Source organism: Sabethes cyaneus, chromosome 3 (assembly GCF_943734655.1).
Source record: "Sabethes cyaneus chromosome 3, idSabCyanKW18_F2, whole genome shotgun sequence".
In the NCBI taxonomy this organism is placed as follows: domain Eukaryota; kingdom Metazoa; phylum Arthropoda; class Insecta; order Diptera; family Culicidae; genus Sabethes; species Sabethes cyaneus.
In genome coordinates, this window is record NC_071355.1 from 85768449 (window position 1) to 85791579 (window position 23131).

Sequence of the window (23131 nt, forward strand, 5' to 3'; positions counted from 1 at the left end):
AGCCTCTCTATTATTTTATTTTATAAGAACAATAAGTGTGTTTTTTTAGATATGCTGTGAAAATAAACTTTAATATTTACTGTATACAGACTTTCAAGTGGAAGTTTCAAAGATTTTTAAAAAAGTTAGAGAGTGCCCCTAGATAACTCTTCACCAGATTTTGGGACATTATTTAAGCTATTTAAAAAAATAGCAAATCGGAGGACACATGTTTTGAGAAAATTTACATTGTTTATCGTGATTTTCTAATTTTTTTCTTTTAATGCATTTTCTGAAAATACGCTTTATTTCCTGTAACTTTTCCTTTGACGGAATTTTGATCAGGGACCGTGCAATAATTACGTAAGGCCTTTTTCCTCATTTTTGAACCCCCCCTCCCCCCTATATAAGATTTTGTAAGATTTTGGCCAATCCCCCCTCCCCCCGTACAAATTCTTAGTAAGATTTTTTGAAACATTAAAATTCAAGTTTTATTTAAAAAGATAGACATTGAAAGAATATTGAAACAGTCAAACAAGTTCATAAAAACCAAAATTCAAACAAATTCATAAAAAAAAACAAATAATATCAATTATCTATTGTAAATCCCTTAATGGCCCCCTCACGAACAGAACGTATTTCAGCATTGAGGTTGTCAATAAATGTTGGTGTATGCTCAGAAACTCACTAGCGTTCACTTAATTCGCATTGATCCAATCTAAATCGTCTGAAAACGTGTTCTCGTCAAGTAGTATACAAAGAACTTCTTTGTCTCTTCTAGATGACACGCGACATGGTCTTATGTTGGAATTGGCACTGCGTTGCGTCTAATGTACAGATCTGCAATGACCGTGGTTTCCTTTGAAGCAAAATACTGACCCCACTCTGGCCACATACGGCAGGCAAGATATTTGGGAACAGAAGAACAATATATCCCAAGAAACATGTTTGTTGTATAGTAGCTTATCAAGCACTTGTTCCATTGGTACAGCTATACATTAATTGTGTAAGCTACTTTTAAACAAAAATATTTCTCGTGATATCATAAGGGATTGCGGCTGCCTTGTGGGATTGAGATAGGAAATTGCAACGAAATATGTTGGAATGATCCCGGGCAATCTGTAGAAACGAATTTGGTGAATTTCACATCGTTCTGCATAAATAGTATGAGCGCCAAAGCGCAAGTGGATACAGTTTATACTGATTTGAAGGCCGCTTTTGATACCGTTAATCATACTATTCTTTTAAGCAAGTTGGAGAAACTTGGGTGTACCACAAGATTGTGCAGATGGTTGGAAACTTACCTTACGGATAGGACACTTTTCGTACAACTTGGCAACTGCCGGCCTGCCGCGTTTACAAATGGTTCTGGTGTCCCACAGGGTAGCAATTTGGGGCCATTGCTATTCTGTATCTACATAAATGATGCAGCGTTACTACTCAATGAAGATGGAAGGCTTTTCTTCGCTGATGATCTGAAAATCTATCTTGAAGTCAGAAGAATCGAGGACTGCAGAATGTTGCAGAAGCTTCTGGACTTGTTAAGTGACTGGTGCGTAAGGAATCAATTGTTACTGAGTGTGGAAAAATGTTGCGTCATCAATTTCCATCGCACTAGAAGCGCAATAGAGTTCGATTACGAAATTTCCGGATCAAAATTGAATCGCGTAGAACAGGTGAAGGACCTTGGAGTATTACTTGACGAGAAACTCACCATGAAGTCCCACATTTCTGCCATCGTTGACAAGTCCAATCGTAGTCTTGGGTTCATATTTACGATTGCTGGTGAATTGAATGACCCGATCTGCTTCAAAGCTCTCTATTGCTCTATTGTACGGTCAACGCTGGAATTTGCGAGCATCGTTTGGAACCTGCACGAGTTTGTCTGGTCCGCCAGACTGGAAAACGTACAGCGAAAATTTGTTCGATATGCACTTCGTCATCTTCCGTGGAGGGATCAGCAAAACTTAACACCGTACGAAGACCGCTGTCGTATGTTGGGTTTAAGCACGCTAAGTCGACGTAGAGAGGTTTCGTAATCGTTGTCTGGCTGCAAGCTTTTAACTGGCGAATATGATGCACCGGACATCCTATCGCAAATCGGACTCTACGCACCTTCAAGAGTCTTACAACCCAGAATGATTCTACAGGAAGAATCCTATTCAACGCAATATGCTGCCAACTCTCCCATCGCTTCCATGATCAGACAATTCAACTGCTTTGCTGACCTTTTTATTTTTGACGAACCATCACGCATTTACCGCTAACGAATTCGTGCACTTGACAATGTAAATACTAACAATTAAGTAACTTTTAAGTATTCATTTAGACCCAAATTGTCCTATGAATTATACGAATAAATTATAAATTATAAATAATAGCATAAACCGATGACATCAGAGACTCTGGAACAAGTAGGCCAACTGCTGTTTCCTTGAGTGGACAAGGCTAAAATACTCAGCAGGTTGCTATGCATTTCCTTGCAGCATGAAAGATTTCGACACTTCACAACTTACCTCATCAATTTAAAAATTTTTGTAACAAATAACATAAGTTGCTATTAAAGATGTGACTTTTTCATAATTTTTTCGTGTGTGAAAATCTTACGTAAGAAATGATTAAGCCCCCCTCCCCCCCAAATAAGATTTTGTAAGATTTCGCGGCACCCCCCCTCCCCCCATAATGCCTTACGTAATTAGTGCACGGCCCCTCAAATGATTAGTTCTTTCTCATGACATGATTTTGGACAAAAAACTCATTCCCTAATATGCCCTTCTGAAAAGCTCCTCTTGGCGTTTTATGTTTAATGGAAAACGAAGCCTTGCGTAGTATACTACATCACAATTCCAATAAAAAATAGTCGAAGCAAAAATGGTTTTTCTTCAGCGCTCTGAGCTACAAATACACTATTAGTACATATTTTTTGCCTCTTTTTGGAGTGTGGCCACGGGGAATTTATATCTAGTAAAAACCCCTCTTGATGATCCTGAACGGTAGAAAGAAATGTTCGCTTCTGTTAGAGCTATCCTCTTGACACAGGGTACTCACAGGTTCCTATCGCCTACGGAATAATTTCTATCGTAATTGAAATCTTATGCAAACAAAGTTTGCACTCTAGAAATCAAGCTCATCGCTAATTCAAACGCAGGCGAATTTCCACCAGAACGAACGAGTTTTAAAGGTCAGCCCTCCAAACACCGGCATAAACTTCATCATGATTAATCTAGGTTTTTGAATAATTCGCATTGTTGAAAACATGAAAAAGGTCAGATAACGCGGTAGCTAGTGAAAATCTGCTTGGTTGGTGGGAAAGGTGGGCGAAATCATTTTCTTGGGAATCGCTATCCTGTGGGTCAAATCGGAGTACAGCCTATTCGACACAGAACCGCTGCTCTGCTATACCAGGAAAGACTGTTTTATCCCGTTTTACTCCTAAGGTTAGTTACCAAAAGCGAACAAGGATGGGCGAGAAAATATAACAACTTCAACGAACCAGCTTATTGGAAACAGGTGCAGCAGAAAGAAACGTTTTCATGAAAAGAAAACATATTTCACGCTGGTATACAGATATAGATATTCAACAAAGCGCGTTTCTCCATTAAATATATCCGCTCCAGCGGATCTGAACCACTTTTGCAGCATCATAATTTAATCCGGGTATTTGGTTATGCATATAAAACTATTTTTATTGCTTGTTCTGCTTCGCACAAACGAAAGAGACTGTTCTTGAATAGTTCTTCGTTATGCCAGGCTCCAAGCATAAGTATTTAATTTATCTTTTATGTTCAACAAAATGATTTCGAAAATCGTTTCTAAACAATTAATTTTTCATAGTTTAGCATTCAAAAACATGCAAAATGCAACTGGAATTCTTTGCAAGGTCATTGAGTCATTGGCTCGTTAAAGTCGGAGCTCTATTTTCTCGACAAATGACTTCATTATTCTCTCATCAAGGCAGTTGTGAAATCACTACCATCGCCAACAGAAAAGTGATTTTACAGCTCAAACCGTATGTTGCAAAAGCAATTTCCTGGCCCGCCCGTGTTGATGGTTTTCCAAGTTTTAACTAGGCTGCCGGTTTTCTGCTGCGACAGCGACTGAAAGAGGACGAAGGATAACGGCTTGAAACCGGCGTTGTCACAGTACTTACCATCAGCTTTCGTGAAAATCAAATTCAGCAGAATGTATTGCAGATTATCGGGTGAACTGAGATTGAAAAATTTAACAAAAGTTTCCCAAAAATATCATATTTCGCCTCATTATAAAATTACCTCATTCAAAGTAAATATTAAAATACCAATAAAAACTACTGTAGGGGTATTTGAACAGAAAAAACTTAATTAAATTCTTCTAAATACTTAAATAGAGAATTCTAAAATCTATCGATGAATCGATGATAAAATGAAATCAACGTTTTAAGTTATTTATGAGAAGTTTTGTTTTTGTTTCAACTAACAATTTGAATTTTATTCTACCTATTAAAGATTTTTGACTAATTTTGTTTACTAGAACCATTATAAGTATACAATAAACCCCTACTTCGGTATGTGTTTTTAATTCATACCTTAATGAAACCAATTCTTAAGTTTGGATTGACTGCCAACCTGAGCTTGATTCAGTATATTCTCAACCATGATCAATGAAATATTTACAGATACATTGAATTTATCGCTCCCTAATTCCCCACTTACACTGTAGCCATGTGTTTTAAAATCTGGAAACGCCACTGATGTAGGTTATTCCAGTGATAATTTTAACGCAACTAACAAGATAACAAGCAACAATATAGCAAGCGGCATATCCTCGCAAATTTGTGTCGCTTCTTTCTCGACCAACTTTACAAATTTAAGAGCTCTCCAGGGTGCAAACGACGAACACAAGAAGGAACTCGAAGAATGCAGGCAAGGAAAGCGATGCACCGGCATGCCAGGATGTGCAGTTGCGCGACTTTTGTTGGACACGTTTGTTTTCCATTCATTGGATCCTAGCGCATACCGACCTAGCATGTACAAATCGGAACAACAAAGGAAAGTTCGAGCTTAAGTGCTGTACCGTAGGGATCAAAACCACCCACTCTTGCACTGCTGCTTTACCTACCGGATGCAGCCGGAAGTTTGTTTGTAACCGAATACGCTTGTACAAAGGTGCACCAAGTATTCATCAGCTTGGCTGCACAAAAGCAATATTATTTTTAACTGAAAGCTACTTGAAAACACTTGTCACAACACCGGATGTACACAGGATCGTTGAAGTTTCCCTAATGCGGGGCTTCAGGAGGTGTTACAAACGCGAGTGATTTACTCGGGAGGCTCGCACGCGATAATGGTTCTCGGCTTTTTAGCATTCGCTTTTAAGTCCTATTGTTTCAGCAGTAAACCAGCCAGTCAGATGATTGAAATTTTGATCTCTCAAAAAAGATTGAGTTTCATCGCCGTAAGCGCTTCGACGAATGGTTTGCAGCAGCGGGGACGTGCTATTCGGAAAGTTCAACTGAAATTTAATTTTTGTGTTTTTGATTCCAGAAACTCATGGTTTGTAAAGGTTGGAATAAAACTGGAAAAGAAACTTCCAAGAAAATAAACGGCCTGTGCGATGAACATTAGGCGACATTGATAAGAAAGAAAAATAAGTATATGTCTGTATACTGTACTTAAAGGGAGGAAGACATCCTGAGAAGATAAACAACTCAGTTAATGCTCTGGTGCCCACGCACAGTGGTCCGAAAGTCAAAAAAGTTGGCAGAAATGTCAAAACGATCTCCGAGAGGGTATTTAAGTACTCTTTCAACAAATTTGATTATCTTTGTTACTAAATTTATTTAGTACCTGAAGAGAGTTTCAATGAGAAAAAGGGAGAATCCCCGCGAGAAAGAAAATTTTTGTTTGTCAAGCAAATATTTATATCGGAAACATTTGATCATTTTTCCCCAAATCACCGTAAATATGAGTTCTTATAAGTTTAAATCATTTCTTTTGTAACAGATTTAATCTAGAATCAATTTGAAACTAAAAAATAATTTTGGCCAAAAATCGCAATTTTCCGACTATTGTGCGCTTATGCAAAGTCATGGTTTTCGAACTTAATGTACATTTTTCTCAGGAACTATTGAACGTATTGAAAAAAACTTTTTTTTGTTTTTTTAGTAAATATTAGGAAATGTATTTTGTAGATTTTAAGATTTTAAGAAGAAGAAGAAAAAATGTTCAGAAAAAAGCAATGTTTTTCTTTTTTCTCAGGTCGTGTTCTGACATTTGTCAGGAAAACAAAAAAAGTTTGTTTCGATACGTTTAATAATTCCTGAGAAAAATGTACATAAAGCTGCTCTTGAAAAAAAAAATTGGCTCAGATGCCCAAGACCGCCTCTTGGCGGTCTCTCTTTATTTGAGTAAATAAGTCAGATTTTTCAAAATTGGGTTTTTTATCAGCTAATTCGGATAACAGATCACAAAAGAAAGCTATCAAAATTTTTACAGGCCGATAAAAATTTGGGCACCAGAGGGTTAATCTACTGGGTGGGCGATGTGCTCTTTTTATGTAACATATTTTTTTTCAGAATCTATCTTCGCTAACGGATTATGCAGTCATTATTGTTAAAGTGCTAACATTGTAAATCGACCGTGATTTTTGTGTTGACCTTGAAAGACGACATTATGAATGTCCTGGATTTAGGTTCACCAATATCTGCGATCCACATGACCTGGGAGGAGAAACGGATTCGAATACGGTTATAACTGGTTCCAATTATAGCTTATTTCGTTCCCAGGATCCCCCTGCATGCGTAAAAAGAAACGGTACACCATTTCTTAAGGCCGAAGCAGGCCGCAAGCATCAAACAGCGTTGGTGCGATCGAGAAAGATACTTATTTACTTTAGTGGCAACGGTCCGTTACCGATTCTGCGCCGAACCCTCCAGTACCGTCGGTCCTGGACTGCCGTTCTTCAATCCCCACGAACACCAGCTGAACGTGCATCGTCTTCGACAGCACACACCCACCGGGTGCGGGGTCTGCCTCGGAGTCTAGGGCCTCTTCCTGGTTCTCTGCTGAAAATAGTTTTGGCTACTCTTTCGTCGGGCATTCTGGCCACGTGTCCAGCCCACCGCAGCCTGCCACATTGTACTACCTGCATTATATCAGCATATTTGTATACTTGGTACAGCTCGTGATTCATGCGTCTGCGCCGCACTCCATTTTCCATTTTGCCACCAAGTATCGCAGAATTTTACGCTCAAAACCCCAAGCACTCGCCGATCAGCTTCCTTTGGCGTCCATGATAAAGATAGCATTCTGAAAATCCCAAATTTATTTTAAATAACGCTACAACATCGTTATTCGAATACATCATTGTGTGTAAAACCCGTACCTGATACGATATGTCACTACAGTTCAGTATTCAAAATCATCTAATAAAAGCGCACTCTCATTGAAGATTTTGCTTCGTCTTTTTTTCTCTAGTGCACTGGCTTGGCCTTAAGCGTTGCTTCAAGGACGCTCCCTTATCTAGCTTTCCGCTCTTTCCCTTCACGCCTTTTCTCGTTCTGTTTGGATACTATCAACACCTTTGTTTCATAACTTTCTTTGAAAAATTTAATTTTTTGCCTGATCTCATCGAAGGTCAAGACAAAAACACATTTTCAAAAGGTTGAAATTCCTGCGACGTCAAGAGGCTAAGACACTTGAAGAGCTAGTTATTATCCAGAAAAACGTATGCATTAAAAAATGGACTTCTTTCGGATGGTGATAAAAAACTAAGACAGCTAATTGAGTTTGATAAATTTTCCATGGAAGGTGATTATATTAGCTTACTTGCAAAAAAATCTACGCCCTTGCGAGCGGCCTTCCGGCAGTTAACCGGAACATTCGCCATTGCGGACGAAAATATTCATGTAGGCATGTTTTTGGGTTTTTTCTTCGTTTTATTTATCGATTCCTCCTCTCGCGAGTCTCGTTTTCGCGACACAATTGTTGAAGTAGATCTTACGATTCAGGTTTGCTCAGAAATTCTTGATGGGACGCAGCTGGGGGACGTTGGGTGGGCTCGCCGACTTGGGTACCAGCCGCTTCATCTCCTCCAACGATCGCTTCGAGTAGTAGGCCGACACCAGATCCGGTCAGAACACCGCGTCTTCGCCCTTAGGATGTTTCTTGACGAACGACGCAACTTCCGGCAGGCAGGCTTGGCATACACTTTTCGCTTCGATTTCGCTTCGATAGCCATGCAGAATTTGAAAAAGTGGTGTATGGGGCATTTGTAGGGCTAGTAATTACCTATAATACTGCTGAAGAAAGTAAAGTTCTATCTTTAGTATTTACGATGCTGTATGGCTGCAATGCCCCCAGATAACACAAAATCGTAATAGAAAGTTCACATTAAATCGGTTTCATGTCAATTTCAAACTGAAATTGTATTATGATTAGAGTATGTCAAATCGAAGTGAACAATAAGTTGTTTTGCAGTCGTGCGTGTCTTCATATACAATTCATGACTGTGAATTATAAAGCAGTATAGACGACTGTAATATTTGATTATATCTTAATCATATATTCAGGATTATTTAGTTGCGTGTTATAAAAACTACGCAAAATAGAATTACAAATAATTGTCAAAATTTTCGCACGTATATCGCCTCCACTTTGGTACATATATGTTCTTATATGGTGTGAACTTTTTCATTCGGATATGATTTCGTATATCTCAGTTGCAACTGAGATATACAAACCAAATGGTTTACTGGGCCGTTGGTAACAGCCTTATAGCGCCATAAATACATCATAAGGCATAAGTCATAAGTCAGCTGCGTCCACGCTTCGGTAAAACTTATTATTTTGCACTTTGTTACGTTCATCATCATGCCATTTGGCATGCTGTTAACGTCTTGCTGTAGAGCAGCAGATTCGACCAATGAGCTAACGGTACGATATATCTTCAAGTCGTCAGCGTAAATAAGGTGATGAGAGTTAATTCGGTAGCTCATTCACGAACAAGATGAAAATCAAGGGACCAAGATGACTGCACACCTGAAGATGACTGCATTGAGGCACACCAGATTGTGTTGAAAAACTACCTTAATCGACCGATCCTAATTTAACGACTGTTGATCTATCCAACAGATATGACTTCAACCACGCGATGAATTAATGACGAAAACCTAGCTTCTCAAGTTTCTTCAGTGTTAATTCGTGGGGCACTTCATCGAACGCCTTGGTAAGATCCACGTAAACGCTGTCCACTTGACATCGCTTCTCCAAACTTGAGTTGAGCGTGCTAGTGTATGCCATTAGATTTGTGGTAATAGAGCGATTTTTCATGAAGCTGTGTCGATATTCAAATATTATGGGTTTGGCCGCAGAGTACATTCTATCGAGAATCAGAAGATCGAGCGTTTTTGCTAGACAACAGAGATTCGAAATCGGTCGGTAATTTTTAACATCTTAAGTATTACCGGCTTTGAGAATAGGTGTAACAGCAGAGAACTTCCATGCTTCTGGAAAGACACTCTTCGAGAGCGACAGGTTATATATGCGACAGAGCGGTGGTTCAATCACAACCGCGCAACGACGAATGAATCCAGAAGGTAGTCTATCCGGTCTGGGACCTTCGGACGGATCAACAGACTTCAACGCGCTGATGACCTGTGCTACGATGAAAGTTGGGCATGGCATGGATATATCGCACGATGGCAAGGAGTTTAGTATTTCCGGGGATACAATCGGAGAGTGAACGTTGTAAACTGATTTGAAGAAAGTGGCGAAGAGTTCGGCAGAACTTCCAGCGTCGTTGCTCCCTAGATAGGAACCCACGTCAAGATCAAGCCAGGCGAGGTAAATTATAGTCACCGACTGAATGAAACATTGCTCTATGTTTAGTATATTGGTATGAGACGGTAAACACGTTGTTCCAAGAATACTAAAAATACTTGGCTTACCATATACAACCATTCGATGACAAAATGACTTTAGCATGGGTTTATTCTCAGGCCCCTCATCACCCTTCCTTCATGCCTAATTCTATATTATCCCAATAAGGCCTATTGACAATGCAAAAATGAGACCCTTATAGTTAAATGTACTGGTTAGCTGTGGCAGGGATGGTTATAATTGGGCACAGCGCTATCATGTGGAACGAGGTGGGTAAAGTAGAAAAAGCATTGAAGGAAGGGTAAAACCTAATTACACACAAGCACGCATAAAAAAATCCAATAACCATATAGCTCACTCAATAGCGATTATAGCAAAAAAATGCAGTGCGGGCCATACAGCAAACACCCGGGCGATATCACAATAGATCAACGATACTGGTCGCAGTGATGAGTCCATACAGGAAAAAAATATACAACTTTTTCAAAATTTACCTGCGGTGCTATCAAATGAGCATAACAAAAACAATACATATGAGCAAATCAACAATGCCAGGAGTTGTCATATTGCATATCTAATGTCAACATACATAAATAAATTGACCATACTTACCATACTTAGATGCCAAAATGCTCATATCAGACGCGATAATTGCCATCATTTGAAAATTTTATATATCTTACGTAGCATAGGTTACAATCATTTAATTTTTATGTTTTCTTCCATTGCAGGTAAGCCATAATAACATTGCTGATACTGGACTGGAACAGCAAATAATTCAGTATTGTGTCAAATGCTGAATTTCGAAAACGTCAGTAAATTGCAATTACAGTTTCAAACGTGAGTACGATAATAAGTAAATGCAAATATTTGGCATTGAACATTGGCACGATACAGCTTACAAAAATCACTTTTCTCAACACTGAATTAGATGTAGATCGGCCAATTGCTTTTCGTTCAGAAACGGAAATGTACGAGAACAAGAAGGAGCATAAAGGAGCATGAAGGGCACACATCGTAGTTGCACTATTGACTGTTGTGATTGACTTGAGCTAGTGAATTCCCTTTTTGGGATAATTTGCCATCTTTACTGTACAACAATTCAGTAGCTACACCTTTGAATACATCGTACCACGTCGGTGCAGGCCTTAGAAAAGGAAAGGGATTGTTAGTTCAACATTCGGTGTTGTGAAAACGAGTTTACCTCTGCATCCCCATTAATGTCTGACTTCCACGTTCGTATGTTTTCTGACACAACGAAGACTAAGAAAATTGGCGTGCCCAAAGGTGAGGCTCCATCATTACAAATCGTTCTTACACTTAACGAATAGGGTATTTTTGTGCTTAGTCAAGTTTCGAATTTTGGTTAGAACCAGAGGTGGGCACAATTCCGCTAATCCGCTAACAGCTAATTAGCTCAGCTAACATTTTGGTTAGCGGTTAGCGTTTCCGCTAATTTTTTTAACCGTTAGCGTTTTTGTTAGCTTCCGCTAAATTTATGTACCGCTAAATAAACCGCTAACTTTTTTTGGCAGAAGGAAAATTGGTGAGAAATATCGCACAGGCTTCGGTCGAAAGATTCCAAATTCCAAACTTTTGTACGTACTCTACCAGCCAAGAGCCGGGATGGCTCTTGCCGTATCAAGCATTCCTCTCCATTGTACTTCTGGGTCCTAGGCTACTCGTTTCCAATTTGTTACGCGTCTCGGCACATGTAAGTCGGCTTCAACCTAACCATCTAACCATCTAACTCGTGTGGTCCCTCTATTCCTGTTGCCGGTGGGGCTCTTGAAGAGAACGGATTTTACTGCACAGTCGTTCGGTATCCTTGCGATGTGGCCGGCTCACCGTAGTCTCCCAACTTTTCCCAAATAGTGACTACAACTCATGGTTCATACGCCTATGCCACTCTGTGCTATCCGTTTGTACTCCGCCAAAAATAGTCCGCAACGCTTTCGTTCAAAGACGGCAAGTGCACTTCCGTAAACAAAGTTGTTGTCTCAAGTCCGTAGCGGACTACTTTTGTACGCGGACTCAAATAAATCGATATTTAAAAACTTCGAGGTCTCCTACATTCACTGAAAACATCAAGGGAGATTTTTCGATTTTTTCGGACATTTCGACTCTTGGGCCAAATTTCAACGCAATAAAGTTTTTACAACATCCAAGGAAAATTATTACAAAATATTTTTTTACAAATTTTCTACCTTCTGATTCTGATTCCTTTTATTCTGATTGCAATGAGCATTTATACTAAAAACTTGAATTTTTTTACTAGATGCGCCACTATCGGTACGCTTACCGGTAATGCTCAAATGTAAACCCAACAAAATGTAAGTAACTTTTTCAGAGAAAATATTATTTGGAAAGCTTTTACAAAAATTTTCACAGCGATAGAAAACTCCAATAAAAAATCGAGAAATCTATGTCATGGAACATGGAAATGCTTTGTAGCCTTTTAATGTGATAATATGCTAAGCGATAATGTTCTTTAAACATTTTTCATGAATGCCTGCAACTTTTTGCACGGAATTCTTCGGAAAATTTTCTTTTATTGCCGAAATCAACGCTTATCAAAGTAATGCTGATTCTATAGTGCTAACCAATTTAGCTGTTAGCGGTTAGCGTTAGCTTCCGCTAAATTGTTGGTTGATTTAGCGGTTAGCGGTTATCGAAGCTAACGTTTTGATTCAGCGCATTAACTGTTGGCGAAGCTAAAATTCCGGTTAGCGGTGCCCACCTCTGTTAGAACCAAAGTAAGAATTTTATAACTTTTCTGCACTGCCTATGGGTACGCCAATGACTAGACCGAACGAAAAAACGAATCTCACATTCGACGTAAAATGAAATCTGGTATATTTTTCCATTAAACAAAACGTAAACAGCCTAAACCGTTTTTAAAGATATATTTTTACATCAATCCTAACATAATTAACAAACCTTTAAGAGAAATAACACGTAATTTTATATGATTTGCGATGTTCCAATTAAGTGCATGTCAGAAGACGTAAAATTACAAGCATTTTTCGAACTGTGAAGAAACAAAGTTTTTATGACCAATTAACCACTGAAAGTGAGCCCCTATGCAAATTATTGGTCATTTCCAAAGTTTGGAAGTTCTGCTGATTTTCTATGAGGTGAAAGTGTATTTCCCATGAATACTCTAGTTGTTTGTTAATAAAAATCACTCCGAAATTCGATATAATTTTTATCCAAACAAAGTTGTGTTAGATTTGAGTAATTACAATGTATGTATAACCTTTCCGAGCGCTCCAACCTGTGGAAGTGCATTTTTTTTGGATTTACTGCTTGAAAAGTTTTTTTCAATGCATTTGTTGAAGAAACTTCTTCAAAGTAGTTAAATCTCGTACAAATAAGTATGAGAAGTTAACAATGCGGATTTCAAGAAGCGCACTGCGTACTAATATGACCTATATTTTCGGCATTTAAACTCATTTTCACATTTGTTGGGTGTGTTACCAAAACGATAACGAAAGCGTATTACTTCAGTTGGCTGAAGTATCGGACATTCAAGAATTATTCAGCAAATGTTTTAATATAAATTATGAAGTTTCCAGAATCTATAAGCATTCTTTTAGTAACAAACATTATGTGCGCATTATTTTTTAATTCTTGAAAAAGTATCATAGCTGATGACGATTTATTGTGCTTTGCAGCAATTTTACGATTCCTACGCAAATTCATATTGTATTAATATTATATATGTACTTTGAATTATTTGAATTATTGAATTACATTGAAAATATGCTTCTCAAGCAAGGAGGGGTGCAGTGGGGAAGCAATAATGAGAAACTGATGGTACTGAGCAATTTGTAAATTGTAAACATGTGTGAGACACGCAGAAAATAACCACGCTAATAATTTTCGCGTGGGAGTCTAAATAGGCGGAATCTCCGCAATATAGTTCAAATACTAATTTTACCGTATAACTAGCATTTTCAAAGTAGATTGGTTTGGTCTGGTAGGCTGAAGTGGACATTATACAAGAAAACTAACAGCTAAAGTAGGGCCTCTAAAATCAATTAGACACTTGTAATTGGTTCATGTTATTGCCTTCAATTATAACTGAAACATAAAAATGTACCCAAAACGGTGCACCGGTTCATTTACATCGCTGCCAATCGCTGTACACCAATTAAAAATGTAGCAGCGCTGACAATTTAGCTGCCACTAGCGAATGTGTGTATTTTAAATTAATAGCCATTAAACGGTTTTAAATTATCACCCGTTCTGGCCACTTTCGTCGGTTTAGCTTTACGATATAATAAATCTATCTGGTCTCACGCTGAACGTTTCATTAGTGGACATGCTAGATGTGCACCATGTCGAACCGCCCGTCAGTATGCGGTGAGTGGAGTACCATGTTGGGTCAATAATAATCGCCTGTTCTATCGTTCTACCGTCAAGACCATACCTGGTAATGGAGATGAAATTCTTTGCCATTTATTGCATTAAGCGGGACGCAATCAATAAGCTCCCTTTTTGCCTACACCAATGCAATGAAACATGTGATAGTTCGATCAGTTGGTTAAATTTTATCGCTTGATCGATCGACGGGATCAGTAATGTCCAATATAGGCAGAATTTATTTACGTTCGAAATAATAGAGGAAACAGAAAGGTCATCATTAGGGCCGCAATCAGATGGGGCTTCAACGAACACTTTTTCATCAACGCTTCGGTGTTTCGCAGAAAGATTAATCCAAACAAGCATTCTGAGCGTTTGCACAGGTCAATCGAACCGTGTTCATTACACGATAGCTTTTAATTTTTTTTGCTTTACACCTGCACCTGCAGCGCTTCGGAAAGTTGTTGAACTTTGACCGGAAAATCAGTCGAGTTAGGTAGTTTCAGCCGGCTATATACATTCCAATGAAATTCATCTCCGCAGGCAATACATAACAGTATGAGTGAGCTTTCGCAGGAAGAAGGCCTGCTTCAAATTGAATGAGCTGACACCGCAGAAGTTCTGGTTAGCTCTGTTTTTTTTGTTGCAAAATCATACAAAAGGCTTCGTTATCAGGGGTTGAAAAATACAGTTCAATTGCAAGAACTAACAAAAAAAAATTCTCGGGTAATTTTTCAAATAGACCTATGTGACAATGAGAGATTCTCTGCATGTCTCCTCTCTTCCGTTTTTTACGGCGATACTAATGCATTTTACCACATCAGCTTTGCATGAATCGGTTGCCGGAGTCACTAGTTAGCTAAATGCTTTGAAAATTTACTTTCTATGCGTTTATGTAGCCGCGAAAGGCGGAAGAGAATCTACCATTGTCACATAGGTCTATTTGAAAAATTACCCGAGAATTGAAGTATAAATTCAAATTCTCGGCGAAATCTGTTAAATTTAAGTAAATCGGATGCAGAAAAATGGTTCCCATATCTGCTTTATATAAATGCTTAAAAGCGAAGATAGGTGATATATCATTTATTTACATAAGATCATTATAGAGAAAATCTAAACAACTCAGAAAAAATCGCCTTATTCGTATTTATGTGCATCCATTGTTTATGTTTTAAATACTTTAAATATTCATAGCACAACATTTCTTGTGGCAAGAGACAGATGGATGTATACCAGAGTAATGCAGTTTAATAATGTATCACACAAAATTAGCCCACTCGTAACAACATCGTACTAAGCTTTTATCTCAGCAAACGATGCAATCGCCGAAAAGGATAAGAGGAAATCAGCTCTGAGCAGATTATTATTGCACTGATGCTCCTTCGTTTCGCAGTTTATCGATAAATGACAGTACATAAAATTGTCGCCATAACATTTTATGCTAACGAAGTACCGTCCTTACGGGTGAAATTGATCAGTCGAATGTATTTGATCACCGGCGACCAACGAACAAAAAACGCTTTATCTACTCTATGTTTCTAATGATTAATAATGCAAAATATGCATCATTCATATAGAAATTGAGTTGACGAGCATAGCCAACTGGTTTTTAATGAGGTTATTTGTTTTTGTTATTGCTATTTATTAGTAAATTTCGTCTGACGTGGATTGTCATAATTAATGTGGCTGGGAAAACCTCCCTTGAAAATGCACAGTGAAGTTAAGGATTTAAATGGCAATTTCTTTGAATTTACTATTATGATGTTGAAAAACTCCTTTCGTTAACATAAATTTCGTTGCTGAACGAAGTTTCAATCAAACTAATTTGGTTATCTAATTACTGGGCTGTACTTTAATACTTTCTGTGAATAAAACAAAGCGGCAAATTGTACAATTTAAAAATAAAACAGTTGATAACATCAACTTTCATAAACCATTTCATATTTTAACAGCCGAGCAGTTATTTACTTTTCAATGCGTGTAAAAATCAATTTGCGAAAAAAAATTTTGAATAATATACGTTAGTTAAACAACGATTTGTAACTTTATAACAATATGGCATTCAAAAACCTACACGTGTTGTACTACGTACTACTGTATATCACTGCGTAACTAACCGAAGGTTAATACAAATTGATGAAATTTATTCAAGAAAACTTGATTGATGTGAATCAAATAGAATGGCATTACAGGAAATTATGTATAGTTCAAAAACCTATAAACTAGACCTTTACTACGTAATGTATATGTTAAAGAATTCTTTTTGTTATTGTTGTTTAATGTGGTTTTAACCAGTTGGTCATTCACCACGTAACGGCTTGTTAAAGAATGGTATTTCCCCTTATAACTTACTTTTACTTGCACTTACTCACATTAATAACAACTGACTCCGAAATTTCATGGAAAAAGGATCTATCAAAATTTATAGTACTCCTATTTTGTTCAAATTGTGTAAACCAAAAATTTTATGTAAACCAACGCCCTACGCAACGTTAACCAATAGATGAATTATGTTCTGAAGATGTGTCGGTTTCTATCTTAAATAGCAAGTAAGACCGTATAACAAAGGTTCCTTTCACCACTAGGTGGATTAAATCAAGTTTTTCTTAAAATTATTCAATGTTTTCATACCGACAAAAAAGGTGGAGCACCCTGTACACATTTTTACAACTAAGTGTTGTTAAAATACACAGTTACGTTGCTAAAATTGGTTTAATATCATTTATCGTTCATAGGGTAGGAAACCTATTTCTAGCAGTCTAAGCGGATCAGCGGATTATTTTACCTTATAAGCGATAGGTTGTCTAAGTTGGGAATATCTGAATACCAATCTTCTTGTTAGCTTTAACAAGGAATGCATTTTAATCACCAAGGTGCTTTCTGACGCAGTCATGAATTTTAGGCGACATCCATTTAGTACGTCACGCAAATTTTGACCAAAATCAACCCCCCCTCCCCCTCTTGTCACATTTCGTCACACATTCGTGACGACCCCCCCCCCCCCTGAGAAAGTACGTCACGTCACGGCAAACCCCCCCCCCCCACCCCCCTTCACAACAAAAAAATTAAATATTCATGCCAACCTTTTTATTTAAAGCTATCAAATGAATTTCAGCAAATAAAAAAGGAAAATTTTCGAGCTTATAAGTCATCGATTCACGGATTTTGAAGATGATCTCCAATTGCTGCAGTCGGATACGCTTCAGAAGTCGCTGATGTGTCGTCGATTAATGTTTCGCGCATATCCACGCCCTTTACATTCATCCATTCAAATTCGTCTGATCTAGTTGAAAGAATCAGGACTTCCTGCTGACGTCTTGCAGCAACACGCCTTGTAAGACCTTTTTTGACGGATTTTGTCATTTTGTGTATTCATTCAATCGTGCAATCATTCAACACTACCTTAGATGCGAAATTTAATCCGAAAGTGACATAAACTCTATCCTTCAGAGAGCTTTTGAGTGAGAGGCAGTATAATCTATACCAAAAAACCTTAAAACAGCCGCGGAACTTCGGTATGAGTTATTGTTCATCGATTGAGTTCAGCACGAATAGCAAGGGAAAACATTGCCATGGGTCTCTGGAAGCATCCCGTAACCCTTCAGGAGTTTGTGCGACTGCTATTTGAGGTTGCAAAAATCTTTTAGGCAGGACGGTACTCAAGCAGCTCTTCAGCGGTGTACTGCATATTCTGTAAAGCCTTAATGGAGAGTTCATACTACATAGAATAAATGAGTCATATTCACACATATATGTTAAAAAAAGTTTTCATTCAAAAAATGTAACTATTCGTTTTAAAATCCATCCGTACGTTAATTTTATAGAAGTCTTCAATAGTTAAGCTTTTAACTTCACTTTTTGCACTAACGTAAGAACTGACGACACTATTAACACAAGGCATAACACTTATCGTTCTTACAAACATAAAAAGTATAATTACCTTTTACCGACCGGTTTCGGGCAACTAGCCCATCGACGGGGTAATGCCCAACTGATTGCGTTGAAGAGAGAGTTATATTTTTAAGCCTGTTAATTTGAAGAGAGGTGACACGATGGGAGCCTCATCTTCGTTCATCAATTGATCAGCTGTTGTGATGAACATCGACTCCCACGCATTTAGTTGTGAGGCCTTCCTGATTCCCTTAATCACTTTTGCGTTATCCCAGTCGATTTCATGCTGAAAGTTTGCTGTATGTACTGCCACACTGGAATCGTTGGTTCGGTTGTTTTCCACTGCCTTTTTGTGCTCTTTTAAGCGTACCTTGAATTTTCGTCGAGTCTGCCCAATATATACCGCCGGGCAGTCTTTGCATGGTATTTGATAGATTCCGGACATTTCGTTTGTAGGAATCTTATCTTTCGCGTTGCATAGAAGCTCACGTAGTGTGTGGTTGCTTTTGTGCACGATGTGAAAACCATGTCTACTAAGAGCATTTTTGATCGGATTTGTGATTTTGGGGCAGAACGGCATACTGATCCTTTCAACATTGTTTCTCTCTGGTTGCAGTGTGGTAGCGTTTTGTCTATGTTGCTTTCGTTCATGTGTCCGTATAATTTTGTCAACAAACTCCTTACCGTATCCATTCAGGTTAGCCGCATCGTAGATTTTTGTCTTTTCTTCTATAAAATCTGTTCTTTCCATGGGAATGCTAACAAGTCGATGGGCCATAGAGTGGAATGCGGCTTGTTTTTGAGCTCCAAAATGGTTGGAGTCACAAGTGATGTAGCGATCTGTCGAAGTGGGTTTGCGATATATACTAAATTTTAGCGTGTTGTCATTTTTTCTGGATACTAGTAGATCCAAGAACGGTAATTTGTTGTCCACTTCCCGCTCTATGGTAAATTTTATCGTGGGATGTCGGGAATTTAATAGTTCCAGCGTTTGCGGTATGTAACGCTCTTTCACTATTGCAAAAACATCATCAACATAACGTTTCCATATTCGCGGGAAAAACTTATGCTTTTCCAAATCTGCTTCGAAATCGCTCATGAAGGCTTCCGCTAAAATTGGAGACAACTTGGAACCCATACTAAGGCCGAAAGTCTGTTTGTAAAACTTTTCTCTAAATGAGAAAAAGTTCTGTTGCATGCATTCTTCCAATACCGCTATATAGGCGCTGATCTGATTCGGTGGAATGTGACTTCGCACCAAGTGATCATGCAAGCTTCGTATGGCGTCAGCTACTGGTACGCTAGGGAACAGAGCGGTCACATCGAATGATACCAGGACCTCACCTCGCCGCACAACTACATCTTTTAGCTGATTCACTAGTTCCACTGAATTTTTCACGTTTCTTCCATGAGTGATTGGGTGTCTTTTCATTTCTTCTACTAGCCAGGCAGCCATTTTTTCAGTGGGGGTGGAAATGTTGGAAGAGATGGGTCGCATTGCTATGGGATTTTTGTGTATTTTTGGTAGGCAATACAGTGAAGCAACTTTAGGATTCGAGAAGAATGGGAAGAAGAAAGATTAGAAAAGCGTCTTCTTGTTTCGAATCCTAAAGTTGCTTCACTGTATTGCCTACCAAAAATACACAAAAATCCCATAGCAATGCGACCCATCTCTTCCAACATTTCCACCCCCACTGAAAAAATGGCTGCCTGGCTAGTAGAAGAAATGAAAAGACACCCAATCACTCATGGAAGAAACGTGAAAAATTCAGTGGAACTAGTGAATCAGCTAAAAGATGTAGTTGTGCGGCGAGGTGAGGTCCTGGTATCATTCGATGTGACCGCTCTGTTCCCTAGCGTACCAGTAGCTGACGCCATACGAAGCTTGCATGATCACTTGGTGCGAAGTCACATTCCACCGAATCAGATCAGCGCCTATATAGCGGTATTGGAAGAATGCATGCAACAGAACTTTTTCTCATTTAGAGAAAAGTTTTACAAACAGACTTTCGGCCTTAGTATGGGTTCCAAGTTGTCTCCAATTTTAGCGGAAGCCTTCATGAGCGATTTCGAAGCAGATTTGGAAAAGCATAAGTTTTTCCCGCGAATATGGAAACGTTATGTTGATGATGTTTTTGCAATAGTGAAAGAGCGTTACATACCGCAAACGCTGGAACTATTAAATTCCCGACATCCCACGATAAAATTTACCATAGAGCGGGAAGTGGACAACAAATTACCGTTCTTGGATCTACTAGTATCCAGAAAAAATGACAACACGCTAAAATTTAGTATATATCGCAAACCCACTTCGACAGATCGCTACATCACTTGTGACTCCAACCATTTTGGAGCTCAAAAACAAGCCGCATTCCACTCTATGGCCCATCGACTTGTTAGCATTCCCATGGAAAGAACAGATTTTATAGAAGAAAAGACAAAAATCTACGATGCGGCTAACCTGAATGGATACGGTAAGGAGTTTGTTGACAAAATTATACGGACACATGAACGAAAGCAACATAGACAAAACGCTACCACACTGCAACCAGAGAGAAACAATGTTGAAAGGATCAGTATGCCGTTCTGCCCCAAAATCACAAATCCGATCAAAAATGCTCTTAGTAGACATGGTTTTCACATCGTGCACAAAAGCAACCACACACTACGTGAGCTTCTATGCAACGCGAAAGATAAGATTCCTACAAACGAAATGTCCGGAATCTATCAAATACCATGCAAAGACTGCCCGGCGGTATATATTGGGCAGACTCGACGAAAATTCAAGGTACGCTTAAAAGAGCACAAAAAGGCAGTGGAAAACAACCGAACCAACGATTCCAGTGTGGCAGTACATACAGCAAACTTTCAGCATGAAATCGACTGGGATAACGCAAAAGTGATTAAGGGAATCAGGAAGGCCTCACAACTAAATGCGTGGGAGTCGATGTTCATCACAACAGCTGATCAATTGATGAACGAAGATGAGGCTCCCATCGTGTCACCTCTCTTCAAATTAACAGGCTTAAAAATATAACTCTCTCTTCAACGCAATCAGTTGGGCATTACCCCGTCGATGGGCTAGTTGCCCGAAACCGGTCGGTAAAAGGTAATTATACTTTTTATGTTTGTAAGAACGATAAGTGTTATGCCTTGTGTTAATAGTGTCTTCAATAGTTGTATGTTAAAATGAAGACTAAATTATAATTTCCCGAATAAATTTTCCATTTGATTTTTTTTTCATGTGACGTCACCTAACTTCAAGCCCCCCCTCCCCCCTACGTCACAAATCGTCACGATTAGGTCAACCCCCCTCCCCCCTATAAGCGTGACGTACTTTATGGATGCCCCCTTATTGATGTACTTGATTGAACTTGTCCTAAATTATCACTATTATAAGCTTGCAAGCATGACGTCAAATGACGCGAGCGTTCATCTATCTGCTACAATATGGTGTGTGAAAATTGAGTGCTTGACTTTTAGAAAGGGGCTCGTTTTCAGTAACTGAAAAATGTTTTTTTAACAACAGTTCATCATATTTCTCGTTGAGAACAGAGTAAACTGCGTTTTATGAACTACATCTACGATTAAGTGATTCAGGATGATATTCTTATCAAACGATTCTGAAAATATGAAAAAATTCTGCACTGCACTAATTAAAATAGCAAACACATCCACCGAGCTAATCTAGGATAGACTGTCTTTCTCTATACTGTAGAAATGGTTGCATATACGCAGGATAATTCTGCATTCTGCCAGATTTTATACTGCACGCCAATTCTCTGCTGTCAAAGAACGTGGTTTGATACTGACAGCAATGTCGTCTTGATTGCAAAGTGATCAATCACATCCGAAAATGAAAATATTTAACTTAGGGACACAATTCAGCTGTGTCTAAAATAAAATGTACTGTCTTGTAACCCGCACTACAGTATTTCAAAATTGTATTATCTTCCTCAATATGTTTATATCCAAAGATCCAAAAACACTCCAAAAAGAGACCAACTTCACCCGAATTTACGGTATAGTAGTTTAAATCCCTCCAGAACATTTTCTGAAGCTAGATTGAAATACCACAAATCAGTTGTATTTCAACATGTGTGTATCGGTATTTTATTACAATGTAACCTTGTATTAAAGTTCAATTGATCAATCGGGTACACGTTGATTCCGTTGTTGATATGGACACATGTCAGTAAAAATTCGATCGTCAAAGGCGTTTTGATCAACCGGGTACAAATATGCCCATCTGACACCCCCCTTGCTCCAATTTTGTTCAAACTTTCTATAGGTACCTACTAAAAATGATGTCACAATGAAAATCTGGCGTAGTGGTTAGCACTCACGCCTCTCACGCCAAGGACCCGGGTTCAAATCCCAACCCCGCAGAAGTCACGAATGACCTAAGTTGATAAAGTGACTATTAGCAAAAACAAAAAAAAAAGTTTGAACAAAATCGTTAAATATTTGGTACTTTGAGCATAATTTTTGTGTTTAGTGTTTAGTACTCGCATTTAGTACCGATGCAAGTATCAGACAATTCAAAGGTTGTTATATCATATTATGTAACAATTTAGTTTTATTTAATTATATTTAGTATAGCCGAAGTTAGTACGTATATTATAATATCCATACTATATTATTTTTAATTATGCCTCATTTTTATCAAAGATCTTTTTTATCTCAAATGCGGTATATTTCAGTTCGAAGCATTAAAGCCCTATTCTTACTTCCAAGCCGCCTGTATTGTAATTTAGGGAGACCTTTCGTAAACATCAAATCTCCCGCTGTTCGATAGAGTATATTTTTACCTTCGCCGGTAGTAGCAAATCCACCTTCTACATTTCCCCCGGAAAATACTGGCAAAAACTGCCGATAACCATACCGTGCAATGCTCTCGGAAGGGCGACAATTTGCTGCTACCCTCTTTACGACGCGGTTGCCTCCACTCCATTGAGGCGGACCTTTGGCGAAACCTTTTCTGAATGGGTCGATATGGGTTTCTTATCCAGTTTAGGTTTTCTAGGGCAGGGCGG

General features: G+C 38.5%; 1 protein-coding gene across 4 annotated transcripts in view; it reads left to right on the top strand.

Moving 5' to 3' along the window:
• The window catches only part of LOC128740067 (calcium/calmodulin-dependent protein kinase kinase 1), a 190919-nt gene that overhangs the window by 125562 nt on the left and 42226 nt on the right, over positions 1 to 23131 (top strand). The window contains exon 1 of one of the 4 annotated variants that reach the window (XM_053835580.1): positions 10600 to 10676. The exons of the other annotated variants lie outside the window; for them this stretch is intronic. The gene's annotated coding sequence lies outside the window, so the exon portion shown is untranslated. Of the gene's footprint in view, positions 1 to 10599; positions 10677 to 23131 lie in introns of those variants that run through there. 4 annotated transcript variants of the gene reach the window in all.